Here is a 13,740-nt window from a genome sequence, read left to right as displayed (position 1 = left end):
ATGTGTTTGGACCATTGTGCTGGAGTCCTGCTCAGCCACCTGCCAGCACATTCCAGAGGACATTGGAGAGCCCAGGGCTCCTGCCAGCCTGCCCCACTGCCTGTCTGGGCAGGCAGAGCAAAACACAAAGATAAACTGCTGTTTGATTGTATAGAAACAGGGTAGCTGGAGAAACCAGCTTGGAAAGGAAATGAGAGACCTGCAAAGTCAGGCAAAATACACCAGGAGATGAAACTATGAGAGAACACCCAGATATGTGCGTGTGTGTGGTTTAGCAACTCTGTCAAAATGTTCCACAAGAAAGTATGAGGAGAAAAAGGGTCTAGATTTACAGCTCCTGATGTTCATAGAGTCCTAATAAAAAGTCCCCCACATACTCATCAAAGTCTGTCCACACATCGTCCCTAACAGAGATTGTTGTTTATTGGGGTTTTATTTTGTTCTGTGTCTTGCTTATGGAAAAATCTGAAAAGCAAGCCCCTCATACTCTGAAATATTCTGTTTCAGTCAATATTTGCCATGCTTGAATTGGTTATTCCTTGGCATATTACCCTTTAGCTGTATCATTTCATAGTCAATTCATAGAAAAATATCGAGCTGGCTGACTGGAAATCTTTGCTGTAATATATACACCAAGGGCAGATCAGTAAAGTGACAGGGAACAGATACACAATGCACTGCTTCTGGCTGGGCTAGAGCTGGTGAGGTGAAGAGTTACTTCCACTGGGACTGCGAAATTCATACCCTGCCACAGGTGATTGTGTTGCTTGGGATCTCAAACATATGAAAACTTCCTGATCTCCTGCTTTCTGGTTGAGGTTAAAAGTATATTTGATCTCATGGGACTTGGCACTGCTTCAGATGTGCAACATCTGGTCTATAAGAAATAGGGTCAAGTGCATGTGAAACAGATGTAGTGTGAACAACAGTAAGTGCAGAATGAAGTTAAACCAGCACTTTGTCAAAAGTATTACGGATTTAAATGTTGATCTGAGCATTAGCACCTTCTTTCATTACTGACTAATGTGCAGAACTGGGAGCTCCAGAACACTGTCTGTACTCTTTTCTGAAAGTCTCTTCCAGATTAACTTGACTTCATCTGTCTTCCTTCTCTCCTTCCCTTCTCAAGTGTTCCCTTGCTATGCAGTAATTGAATTTTTAAGTCACTTTAGTTTCTATTGGTCTGTGAGGGGAAAAAAAATGCAGCACCCACATGTGGGTTTGAGCATCCTGTTTTTCAGGGCTTCATTTTTTAGGGATGTGAGTGACAGTTTCAAAAGTTTTTCTTGTGGGGTTGTTGAAGTTTTTTCCTACCTTCATGAGAATATTCCTCTTTTCATGTTTTTGAAATGGAATTTTCATTTTCATTTCTATTGCTTGAGGAAAATTAAATGGAGCACCAGGGAAGGTGACTTTCCTCATTCAGATTAGATTGGTCTGGTTTCTCATTTAAAAAAAAAAAAAAAAAAAGATAAAAAAGGATAAAAAAGATGAAGCACTTGACAGTCCAGCCATATCAATCTTATCTGATCTTAACTTTTTGGGGAATGAGGGTTTCTGAGTTAGTCTTTCATCAGGCTGTCAGGACATTATTTTCTCTTATAAACTATAGGTCCTGTTTGCATTTTTGTGGCATCTTCAATCCCAACAGACTGACAGCACTTCACCTTCTATCCATCTGCTCTGTCTTCGCCCTCTGTTGAGGTACAGCTGCCACAGTCTCTGGAGCACAAATTGGATATGTGTTTAATTGTGTATAACAACCCTGTCCCGTAGTGAAGGACAGAAGCAAAGCAGAATCCAGCAGAAACAGCAGGGGACCTTCACATAAAAGTGTAGCTAAAAAATGAATATTCAACTGAAATAATTTTCTGACAATAAATTTCACTTCATCTCATCCCTTATCTGATTCAAACCTGTTTGCATTACAGGTATCATGTGGAAGGTGTCTGATCTGCCTGTCATACCCTATAGCTAGTATTTTGATCAAAACCCACAATTTTCTAGTTTATTCTGAATTTATTTTGATAGTACACTATTTCTGACTCTCAGAGGTGCTCAGTGTCCTTGCTAAAAATCAGTGGCTATTGATGGAGCCCTGTTCCCATACTCATGCTGCTGAAACACAGGCTCCCTAGACAGCCCGAGTCAGGAGTGACTGATGAATTCCTGCTCCAGGAAAGTTTGATCATTGCAGCAGGACCCTGCTAACACACAATGAACACAAAGTCAGAAAAGTGGTCAGAATCATAACACCTCTTCTAGCTAATAAGGCAGTTCAGCACCTGAGATAAGCACTGGCATTCAGGAATTACAGCTGCTACAAACAGTGGCACTTCTAATGGCAGAATAGCAACAGTGCTCCGGGGCTTTAATTCAACAGCTGGATGGTCAGCTGGATGGTCATTTTATGTGGCTTCCACATTGTTGTCTGAAGAAAACAAGCCAGCCAGCACAGCAGCCCAGAAGCACTGCTTCAGTGTCCCTGCTTTTGTTGGGAGGAGGCTATTCTGGTGGTGAAGGGAAGAAAGCAGAGCAGCAGCGTGCTGGCAAGCACGGGCAGGGGTCCTTGGTGAACAACTCCAGAGGAAACACCTTTTTACAGGAAAATTTTCAGCCCAAGTTAGCTGAAATTGTAGGAAAGGGTATTTAGCTAGTGAAAAAGAGTTTGAATACAGAAATTTGTAGAAGTCAGTGAAATGCTGTTTAAGGGAGATGAAAGTAGTGAGGTAATTCTTGTAGACAGCTTTTTGAGAGTCCTGATCTCACCAAGGTTATTCTGATGTAATTATATGCTGCATCTCTAAGTTGAGGCCATGTGTGTGGCAGTGTGTGCTCTAGAGGTATCTTTAGCATGGGCCATTTTCCTAATTGTATCTGAGCATCATTTATAGGTGAGTCAGTCTGCCAAGGAGATTTGGTATTTGTGGTAGAAATCCCCCTCCCTACCTTCCAGTAATCTCAAAGGACTCATTTGGCCATGTCTATCACATACAATTATGTAGGAATCCTGTTAATTAATTAATATTAACTTCTGACGGTTATGCAGTTAATTGCATTTGGAAGAACATAAAAAATTAGTAAATAACCTCAAAGTGTTGAGTCCTATGTGGCAAGATAGTACAGCTCACCCTTCCCAATTACAATGATAAGATTTTAAACTAATTGAACTCACACTGTGCCTCTCCATTACCTGACACAGAGAAGATTAAAGGGATTCAGGGCATGGTGTGTTTATGAAACCAGGAATAGTCACTCCTGATTCTTATTTAAGCATAAATACATTTTAATTCACAACTGAACGTTACTTTAAATGGAGTTTTCCATATAAATTAGCATGTTGAGAAGTTTGGGGCTTTTGCTGATGTTTCAGGTTAAAAATAGTGACCTGGGATACTCAGGACCTCATTACACAATGGCAGGTGCATATCCTGCAATCAGCTGCTCACCACAGCACCACAGGAGCAGAGGGCTTGCCAGACTGTATTAAATCATCTGTTCATCTAACTTGACATTTTGCCTTCTGCACTGATATTCTTGAGGAAGGTGGAAGGCTCCCATAATGCCTATTACCTATCCAATTATGCTGTGTGGTGTACAGGGATGAAACATCCTTCCAGAGCCCTGCAGGCAATTAGCATACCCCCAGAAGCGTGATATTCAATTACCCTTATTATTTCAGCGTGCCAAGCAGCAAGAGGTGGTTAATGATTGCACAAAATTATCTAGCCTTTTAGGAAACTAAGCTCAAAGTTACTGGAACCTTACATTGCATATCAGCAAGACCCATGTGAGGCCCACTAACAGCAGTAAAGCTGATGGAAGGCTGTGACAGATTATTCACTTGCATGGCAAAATTTGTATTTTTAAGCCTCTTACTCATACCCACAGAATTAGTCCTGGGGGACATTTTACAGGATGAAAATTTTCACCCAGAAGCAAATGTATTACTCTCCCCAGCTGAAGCTCAAGGCTTTTTGTTCACTATGCAGAACTGGCTATTTTTCAGGAAAGTTTTGGGCTGCTGAGCTCTCAGATTCTACTGCAGCACTTTGGACTCAGAAGCTGATGGTGACAATATCCACGGTACCCCAACATCTTCTGCCACTCACAGCAAGACAAACAAACTCTTGAAAACTGAGTTATCTTTCAACCACTAGTTCTAGAAACTTTGCAGTAGAGTTTGCACTTGAATGGGTATTTTCCATTGCTGTGGAAAAATTGGGTCAAAGAGGCCAAGGTCTATGTAAGCTGTGTAGGAAGACAGTATAAATCCATTCCCATGCCATAGACCATGCAAGAAGAGAGGTGGTAAATAGTAACTGTTGTGAGAAAATATACATGTGATACCATTTTTACCAGAAAGGTCTGGGCTGGTAACTTTATGTCCTTCAGAGGAAGCATAAGGGAGGTGATAATGAAATGAATCTACATTTTTTCATAATACCAACCAAGTGCTAAACTTTGTCAAACTGGTGTTACAAGTGGACTGCAGGTGAAATTTCCCAAGACCTTCAGTCTCTGAAGGACATATCCTCTGACTAAGATGTATTGAATCATTACTTATTCCGTAAGAGGCAGTAAAGTTCTTCCTGCTAAAAATTCAAGCAAAAAGCATTGTCTTTAAGGCTTAAAGAAATTATCTTCCTTTTAAGTGAGAAGCTGTCTGCTAAAACCAAAGGTGGGGTGATGGCTGCCTCTTACAGTTTCAAATCATCATCCAAGTTCATGGAGTGTCAGGATCCCAGTTAAAATGCAGTCTCATACCTTTCACCAGTACTGATTGGATGAAATGTATATTCTGTAAATACATATCTATCCACTGAGGTTCATGGCATTGCCTCAGGACGGATTCTGATCTGTTTCATACTTAACTAAGAAACAACTTAATTCCAAAGTCTTTATAGTAAAAGATTTTTTGTCTAAATGGACTTTTGCAATGAACTAGTTAGGAAATGTGAATTCTAGTCTCTCTTTTGGGCATAGTCGTGGGATTCAAAAGGAGGACATCAGGATTTATATTCCCAGATGACAGACCTACTGCTCATGGCAGATAAAAACCAGCTCCCTCCTCATGGGTCACAGTGAGCACATGGAAACAAAATACTGCTTTGCCTAGATGACTTGAATATTGCAAAATTAGTTTCCCTAATATCTCCGTTTCCTGTAGCATATGATAGGAAAAAGTGAGACTAATCAGCTAAAATGTTTTCTTTTCCACATGAGGATTAAAATTTCACAGTGTGCTTTCAATTCAAATATTCTTGAATACCTACAACTGTAGCTTATTGAATAAAACGGGTTTAACTAGAAAAACATATGGGTTTACTTCTCCCATTAATCAGAAGAATAAATTGCATTAAGATGTTGATGTTTTCCTAGAACAGAAAACAAATGGTTCTGTGAATGACAAATAGGAAGTAACACTGAACTGCTGCAAGTTTTGTAGCAGCAGCTGCCAAGAGCCACAAACATCAGCGGTAAATGAATAATCACCAAGAGAGCAGAGCAGCCATCAGACATAATGATAGAAAACCTCCTTTCACACTCATGGGTGTCAAGTTTTCTGTGCAATTAAAAGTTGGCAGAAGCAAACAATTGGCTTTAAAACAAGACAAAGAGCTATGGAAAGAACCAGGCTTTTTGCTTCAAGTGAGTGGACTGTGAATGAATTCAGTTGCTCTGCTTGGAAAGGGAGCAAATGAAAGCTATTAAAAAAAATTCAGTGTAAGGAAAAAAATCAAACTATTTAATAAATCTAAAAAGTATTACCCAAAACATTAATTTCCTGCATTTCTTTTGAAGCAGAGTTAGTAATGCCTCTCAAAAATGTCTTTAGATTAGTGTTCCTCTTGAAAAGGACCCAGAGAAGTGGGTGCCAGGGGTTGTGTCAATAACTGGGAAGAGCAAGAGAAGGATAAAAGGGGATCACTAAGTGTCTTCTTCAGCGGTATCTATTTTGTTCTGGTAGAGAGCTATTGATCTCTTAAGCATCACTCACACAAGTGAGATGAGAGTTATTTCATGTCCTTTGTGGCTCAAACTCCTTTAAGCACTATTTGACTGAGTATTTTATTGCAAGCTACTTCTATTTCCTAAAGGAAGTTGCCAAAGAAGATGGAATATGTTATTTGGGTGGCACCACGTAGGAGATACTGACTGAAGAAGGGGCAATGTGGAAAGAAAGGAAGTGTGCTGGAAACAGGAAACAATTGATCTTCTCAGTGTCACAGAGTACAACCAAGACAATGGGACTTTCCATGCTGATTTCCTTGTGAATGCTTTTCTTTCTGTCTGGGCTTGTGAATTTGCAATACAAAACTTGGAATTTGTCTGGTTTCATTTTTGATCTTGTTCTAAATTTCTGGTAAATTCTAATTTCCTGTAAATTCCAATTTTCACATCCTAATTCCTTCCAACACTAAGTGGATAACAGTAATTCATGGATAACCATCTTTAAATGATTCCAGCCATTCATGCTAAGAATTTTAGGCAAATAAAAACCATATATCTCATCACCGAAAGCCTAACACATAACACTAACCCCTAACCCTAACCCGTAATTGTAACCGTAACCCTAACCCTGGCCCTAACCCTAACCCTAAGCCAAACCCTAACCCTAACCTTAACGCTAAGACTAACCCTAACCCTAACCCTAACCCCAACCCTAACCCTAACCCTAACCCTAACCGTAACCCTAAACCTAAACCTAAACCTAACCCTAACCCTAACCCTAACCATAACCCTAACCCTAACCCTAATCCATACACTAATCCTAATCCTAATCCTAACACTAACCCAAACCCTAACGTTAACCCTAACCCATAAAACTAAAGCCTAACCCTAAACCTAATCCCTAAGATTAATCCTAATCCTAATCCTAATCCTAATCCTAACCCATAACACTAACATGTAACCCTAACACCTACCCATAACCCTAACCCGACCCAAACCCTAACCCTAACACCTAGCCATAACCCTAACCCTAACCCTAACCCTAACCCTAACCCTAACCCTAACCCTAACCCTAAAACTAACCTTAACCCTAACCCTAACCCGAACCCTAACCCTAAACCTAAACCTAATCCCTAACCCTAACACTAACCCTAACCCTTAACCTAACTCTAACCCTAACCCTAGCCTTAACCCTAACCCTAAACCGAACCCTAACCCCTAACCCTAACCCCAACCCTGACCCCTAACCCTAACCCTAATTCTAACCCTAACCCTAACCAAGAACACTAATACTTAAACCTAAACCTAATCCCTAACCTTAATCCTAATCCTAATCCTAATCCTAATCCTAATCCTAATCCTAATCCTAATCCTAATCCTAATCCTAATCCAAATCCTAATCCTAACCCGAACCGTAACCTTAACCCTAACCGTAACCGTAACCGTAACCCTAACCCTAACCCTAACCCTAACCCTAAAGCTAACCCTAACCCTAACCCTAAACCTAACCATAACCCTAACACCGAACCCTAAACCCCAACCCTAATCCCTGATCCTAATCCTAATCCATACATTAATCCTAATCCTAATCCTAACCCTAACCCTCATCCTAACCCATAACACTAACATGTAACCCTAACACCTGACCATAACCTTAACCCTAACCCTAATCCAAACCCTAACCATAACCCTAACCCTAACCATAACCCTAACCCAAACCCTAACCCTAACCCTAACCCAAACGCTAAACCCTAACCCTAACCATAACCCTAACCCTAACCCAGAACACTAATCCTTAAACCTAAACCTAATCCCTAACCTTAATCCTAATCCTAATCCTAATCCTAATCCTAATCCTAATCCTAACCTTAACCTTAACCCTAACCCTAACCCTAACCCCTAACCCTAACTCTAACCCTAACCTTAACTCTAACCCTAACCCTAACCCTAACCCTAACCCTAACCCTAACCCTAACCCTAACCCTAAATCTAACCCTAACCCTAACCCTAACCTTAACCCTAACCCTAACACGAACCCTAACCCCTAACCCTAACCCTAACCCTAACCCTAACCCAAACCCTAACCCAAACCCTAACCCTAACCCTAACCCTAACCCTAACCCTAACCCTAACCCAAATGCTAACCCTAACCGTAACCCAAACCCTAACCCTAAACCGAAAACTAACCCTAACCCTAACCCTAACCCTAACCCTAAAACCAAACCCTAAACCCCAACCCTAATCCCTAACCCGCATCCTAATCCATACACTAATCCTAATCCTAATCCTAACCCTAACCCTAACCCTAACCCTAATCCTAACCCTAAACCAAATGCTAACCCTAACCTTTACCCTAACCCTAACCCTTACCCCAAACCCTATCCCTAACCCTAACCCTAACCCAAATGCTAACCCTAACCCTAACCCAGAACACTAATCCTTTAACCTAAACCTAATCCATAACCTTAATCCTAATCCTAATCCTAATCCTAATCCTAATCCTAATCCAAACTGTAACCCTAACCCTAAACCTAAACCTAACCCTAATCCTAACCCTAATTCTAATCCTAATCCTAATCCTAATCTTAATCCTAATCCTAATCTTAATCCTAATTCTAATTCTAAACCTAACCCTAACCCTAACCCTAATCCTAACCCAAATGCTAACCCTAACCCTAACCCAAACCCTAACCCTAACCCTAACCCTAACCCAAACCCTAACCCTAACCCTAACCCTAACCCTAACCCTAACCCTAACCCTAACCCTAACCCTAAACCCTAACCCTAACCTTAACCCTAACCCAAACCCTAACCCTAACCCTAACCCTAACCCTAACCCTAACCCTAACCCTAACCCAAATGCTAACCCTAACCTTAACCCTAACCCTAACCCAAACCCTAACCCTAACCCTAACCCTAACCCTAACCCTAACCCTAAACCAAATGCTAACCCTAACCTTAACCCTAACCCTAACTGGAACCCTAACCCTAACTGGAACCCTAACCCTAACCCTAACCCAAACCCTAACCCTAATGCCTAATTGTTTTTTGTTTAAACAGAGGGGACAGTGTTTTAAGGGTTGCAAGCTGACTGAATTATTCGTGTGCTCTGTCCTGTTCTGCCAATGGCTTCTAAGTGACGTCTTTTAACTGCCCAGAGATTTCCTCACCTGCTGACCCGGCGTACATCCTAGCAGATTGATCTCCCCACTCCTGGTTTTGGTGTGCACTATCCTTAAACTAAAGGATGCCTCAGTTTGCATGTCAGCTGTGATTTTGTAGATGTCTGTGGATTGACTGGTAAACTGTATGAATGAAACAGTAGAAGGCATTGCTCCACATCTTGGAGAGAATCATAATGGAAAGCACCAAAATACATCAGGCCCAAAAATGTTGTTCTCCTTCTGCAGGACCACAGTTTGTCACCATCTCTGCATGAACAAGTGCTGTTTGTTTAGAGCACGTACACAGAAACTTTAGTTTCTGCATGCCTCTTTTAAAAACCTCTTACCCTTCTGCAGTTAGCAGCCTCCTGTCCTGATGTCCACAGCAAAACCTGCTCTTTCCAACCTTTTTGAAATGGCTTTATGGCAAAATCCAGAATGAGCAGCATAATGCAAACCAGAATGGAACAGCAGCAAATGGACTCATTATCATCCCTCAGCCCTTTGCTTCCTTTTACTTAAGTGGTGCCTTCTACATGTTAAGTATGGAAATGAAGGATTGCAAGTAGTCTGATTCAATTTTATTAAGTATTAAGTACATATTTAAGGCAAGCCCTTGGGATGTTAAAACATCTTTAGACAGAGATCCTCTAATAACTGAGAACAGATTGAACAAGTCACTAAATGACTGAACAAAAAATTGTATGATTAAAAGGTAAAAGACATAGACTTACGTCTCATTTTAATGAAATCGTTGTACTTCTCGTGGGTGTCTCTATGCAAGCTTTTTTCTTCCTAATCATCTTGTTTAACCACTAAAATGTGACCCCTACTTTGTATGTATGGGCTTCCATGCATGAGCTTCTTCAGCTTCCTTAGTGGTATTCACTGTAGTTATAATTTATTCAAAACTAAGCTTATGCTATTCAGGACCTGAAGTGTTTTTGTGGTGGAACAGGACTTTTAAATAAGTAATGCAATGTTTAAAAAGCATACTTAGCTACACTGTCAAAAATATTTATTACACATATGTCATTATTTTTAACAGATGTTGAGGTAACTTTGTGTTAATATCTGGGGATTTTAGACTTATGAGAATAGCACATTTAAATGATAAATAGTTGTGTCAGTTTATCTAGTACATACATTTGCAATCTAAGCTTTCTTCCTGAGGGATGAGATGAATACAAATATTTTTAGTATGAATTTCCTTCATCATTTTTCTTTACCTTCTAGACCTTCCTGGTGCTATCATCACCTTCAACACATAAATAGATGCAGCAGTTAATATTTCTGGAAGTAATTAACCTAAGGTGTTTTTTCTTAGAGTTGTAAAGATAATGTGTTTTAAAGTTTGATTCTAGCCATCCATGTGACCTTAGAAAAGCAGATAGCAGGCTAATTCTGCATTTCTGTGAAGTTTCCCAGAAAAATGAATTTCATGATGGCATGCCAAGATCAAAGCTTATCTGAAAGCATCTGAGGTTACAAAGATGCCAAGTTCATCCATATCTTCCCTAAAGCAGTTTCCAGCAAATATCTGGCCTAGCATTCCCCTTTCATGAAAGTATAGCCATATGCTTAATTCCTGGAGTGAAAAATGTTTCTATTTATTTAAAACCATCAAGAGATAGGGCTCTCTTGTTGCCAGCTCTGTGGACAGTTTAATGACCCTGTTAATGATGCACTACAGCATGGCAGAGGCTGGGGCTGCCTTTGGATGGATACACAATGGTCTGCAAAGGGAAGTGCAAGGTATCTTGCTTGGCATACAGAAGAAAGATGCTGAACTTAGAGAGACAACACCAAGGCTTCCATGTGGGAGTCAAACACATCCCAAGGAAGTTAAGGGAAGTGAGTCACCTGGAAATAGTCAGGGATGCAGTTTCATTATAAATTACTAAATACTACAAAGCTCAACCATAACCCTGCTTTATGTTGCCTTCAGGCCTTGATAAAATAACTTTTCCTGCTCATACCTCTTCTCATTTCCTCTTGCCAATCACCTCCTTCATAGCAGTGGATTCTCTCTTCTGAAATGAATGTTGAGCTGTTTACTTTTTTAAAAGGAGAATCACTGTGTTTGAATGGAGCCTAAATTCCCAGCTGTATCTCTGCTATGGAATCCCATTGATTACATACACTGCTCTCTACATTGGCAGTAAGAAATGCAAGTAGGTATTTTTGGAGTTGCAAGTGTGGAAAGAAAGTGTTAGGATGCCTGATAAGAATTCTCAAAATGCAGCCAAACCACATTTTTTATAGGGCTGCCTGATGGGAAAGAAGCAATACCAATGCATTTCCACCTGGTGTTGAGATATCCAAATGACTGTTACTGAACAGTTCAGAAGGAGAGGTTTTCCTTTTCTGTACTGAACTTCAGAATAGATGAATATTCAATATAGAAGTTTGCCTTGATCACTGCAGTCATAAACTAAAGTTGTTTATGAAAAATATGTGTCCATGGGACAGATATTATCTATTAAATTTTAAAATTTTATTAAATTTTAACATGCAAGACTGAGGGGAAACAAAATCCCTTTTGATAATTAAGAACATTCTGGCATGCAGTTCTGGCCCTACCTTGGCAGTGCCTTTTCACACTTCTTGTCAGAAGTAGAGGCTCTAACATGGGAATTGTATAGGTTTGGTAAATTACTAAAAAACTTTGGCTGTTAACTAAGGGATATGGAAAATTTTGCTTTAGTATTTTTTAATGTAAGTTCCAAAAAATTGAAATGGCCTTTGAGTTTAGGTTGGACTACAAAGTAGGCACTGACTCTCCCTTTGAACACAGTACAGAATGCAGAGTTCACTTTATGCACAATCTCAGCTCCTGCAGTGAAAGGGCAAATAAGGCAAGAACCTTTTCCTTGCAGCTTTTCCAAACCTCTCTTGCAGAGTTTTAATCCAGGCCTGCATTTGGAATATGCAGCAGATACCCCACCACACAAGCTAATATGGAAACCACATGTAAATTAGCCAGACTATACCTTGTGTAGCTTCAAGGACTTGCAGTACATTACTAGCTGTGATTCTCCACTGAAATTTTTTAAGGGACCTCAAGGTCACAAGATGGAAATAAGGGAACAAGTAGCCCTATCTCAAAGGTGGTTTTGAAGACTCTTATTGCTGTAGTCAGGATTAACTCCCCTCCCACCCACCCCCACCCAGAAACTGCATTTATATTTTTGTGACTGAATATAATTTGTTTGTTGAGGTACTGTGCCTTTAATTTTAGACAACTTTTTGTAGCTGGTCAAGCAAGACACCAAAGTTTTGTTGCTCTTGAGGTGTCACACCCACACAGTAGCACAGCCCAGCTTTGGAAGGCTTCTCTTTTCAGCTCAGTGCTGTTCATTATTCCCTTATTGTCTGCCCAGCTCAGCATACACAACCTGCAAATAAATAATGAGACAAAAAGATGGATTCTGGGACCAAGAAATGTCTATTTTCCCAGAACTTATGGATTTTATCCAACAGCAAGCTCTAAGGCTGCCTGATTTATTGCCCACAAATATGAGCCTGTTTGCAGGTCTTGTCATCTGACACACTTGTTTTAGTAGTCCATATAATATAAATTGACTACCAGAAAATGCATATTTGTTTCACAGCCAAGATGAAATACAAAATATATTTCCAACTCCACCATTTTCCCCCCTGTTTATTAATATATGAAGCCAAATGCTATTACTCTTCCTGAAGTCAGTGGGATTAGTTGGGCTAAGGAATGCTCTCATTTGCATGAGGCTATCCATGTACATTTTTCTGACCAGAATAAATTTAGGAGAGAGATTTTAGCAGCATCAGACAGAGCAAAGCAGGAGATGAAAGATGACAGGAGAAGGTGATGCTGCTGGGTGGCACAGCAGCAGCAGGAGGGGCAGAAAGCATGGGAGAGCCAAAGACCCTTGAAAACTAGCCTTCAGGTGTCTCCCTAGGCCCCACATCACTCAGGCTTTAATGATCACCAGTTATTCTGGTCACTTCAACCACCTTTTCTTCTGTGTCCTGGTTGTAAATCAAGCATGACAAGAGCAGTCCACTTTGCCTGGTTGTCATGACACCAAGTGAATGATGCATTCAAATAACAGGATGAGCAACCCAAGAAGTCCACAAAGAAAACAATATTTCTGCCTTTAGTCCAAAACTTACGTGGGGTGAAGCAGCAGAAGAAAAATACTAAGACCTTTCTTTTGAAAATGGAGTTAGAGACAGGGATTCAGGAGAATGCTGCCTGTGTCTCAGGGAAGCTGATCTTCACAGGAGCTGTCACACCGTGGTTGTCAGAAAACATCCAAAAGTATCAGCTGAGCACTGCTCAGAGCTTGGGAACTAGGCTGGTCTAAAAGTAAACTGGTCAGAAAGCTGAACCCCGCTCAACCACCCCAGAGAGACTGCATTTGGAGTTACAACTTACTGAAGAGATTTCAACAAACACAACAATACAGACAGAACTGGTTTTAACCCCAGTATAGAGCACAACCTGGCTCCTGGAGGTCAGAATGACAGTCACAGCTTGGGGAACTTTCTGGTCCTCCTCTAAATCCATCAAGTGGTGGTATCCCTAGTTCCCAAATCCAAAGATTTATATATGCCTGTTTTCAGGTGGGAATGCTCA

This window comes from Oenanthe melanoleuca, chromosome 3 (genome assembly GCF_029582105.1).
Source record: "Oenanthe melanoleuca isolate GR-GAL-2019-014 chromosome 3, OMel1.0, whole genome shotgun sequence".
Classification (NCBI taxonomy): Eukaryota; Metazoa; Chordata; class Aves; order Passeriformes; family Muscicapidae; genus Oenanthe; species Oenanthe melanoleuca.
This window is presented reverse-complemented; position numbering follows the sequence as displayed.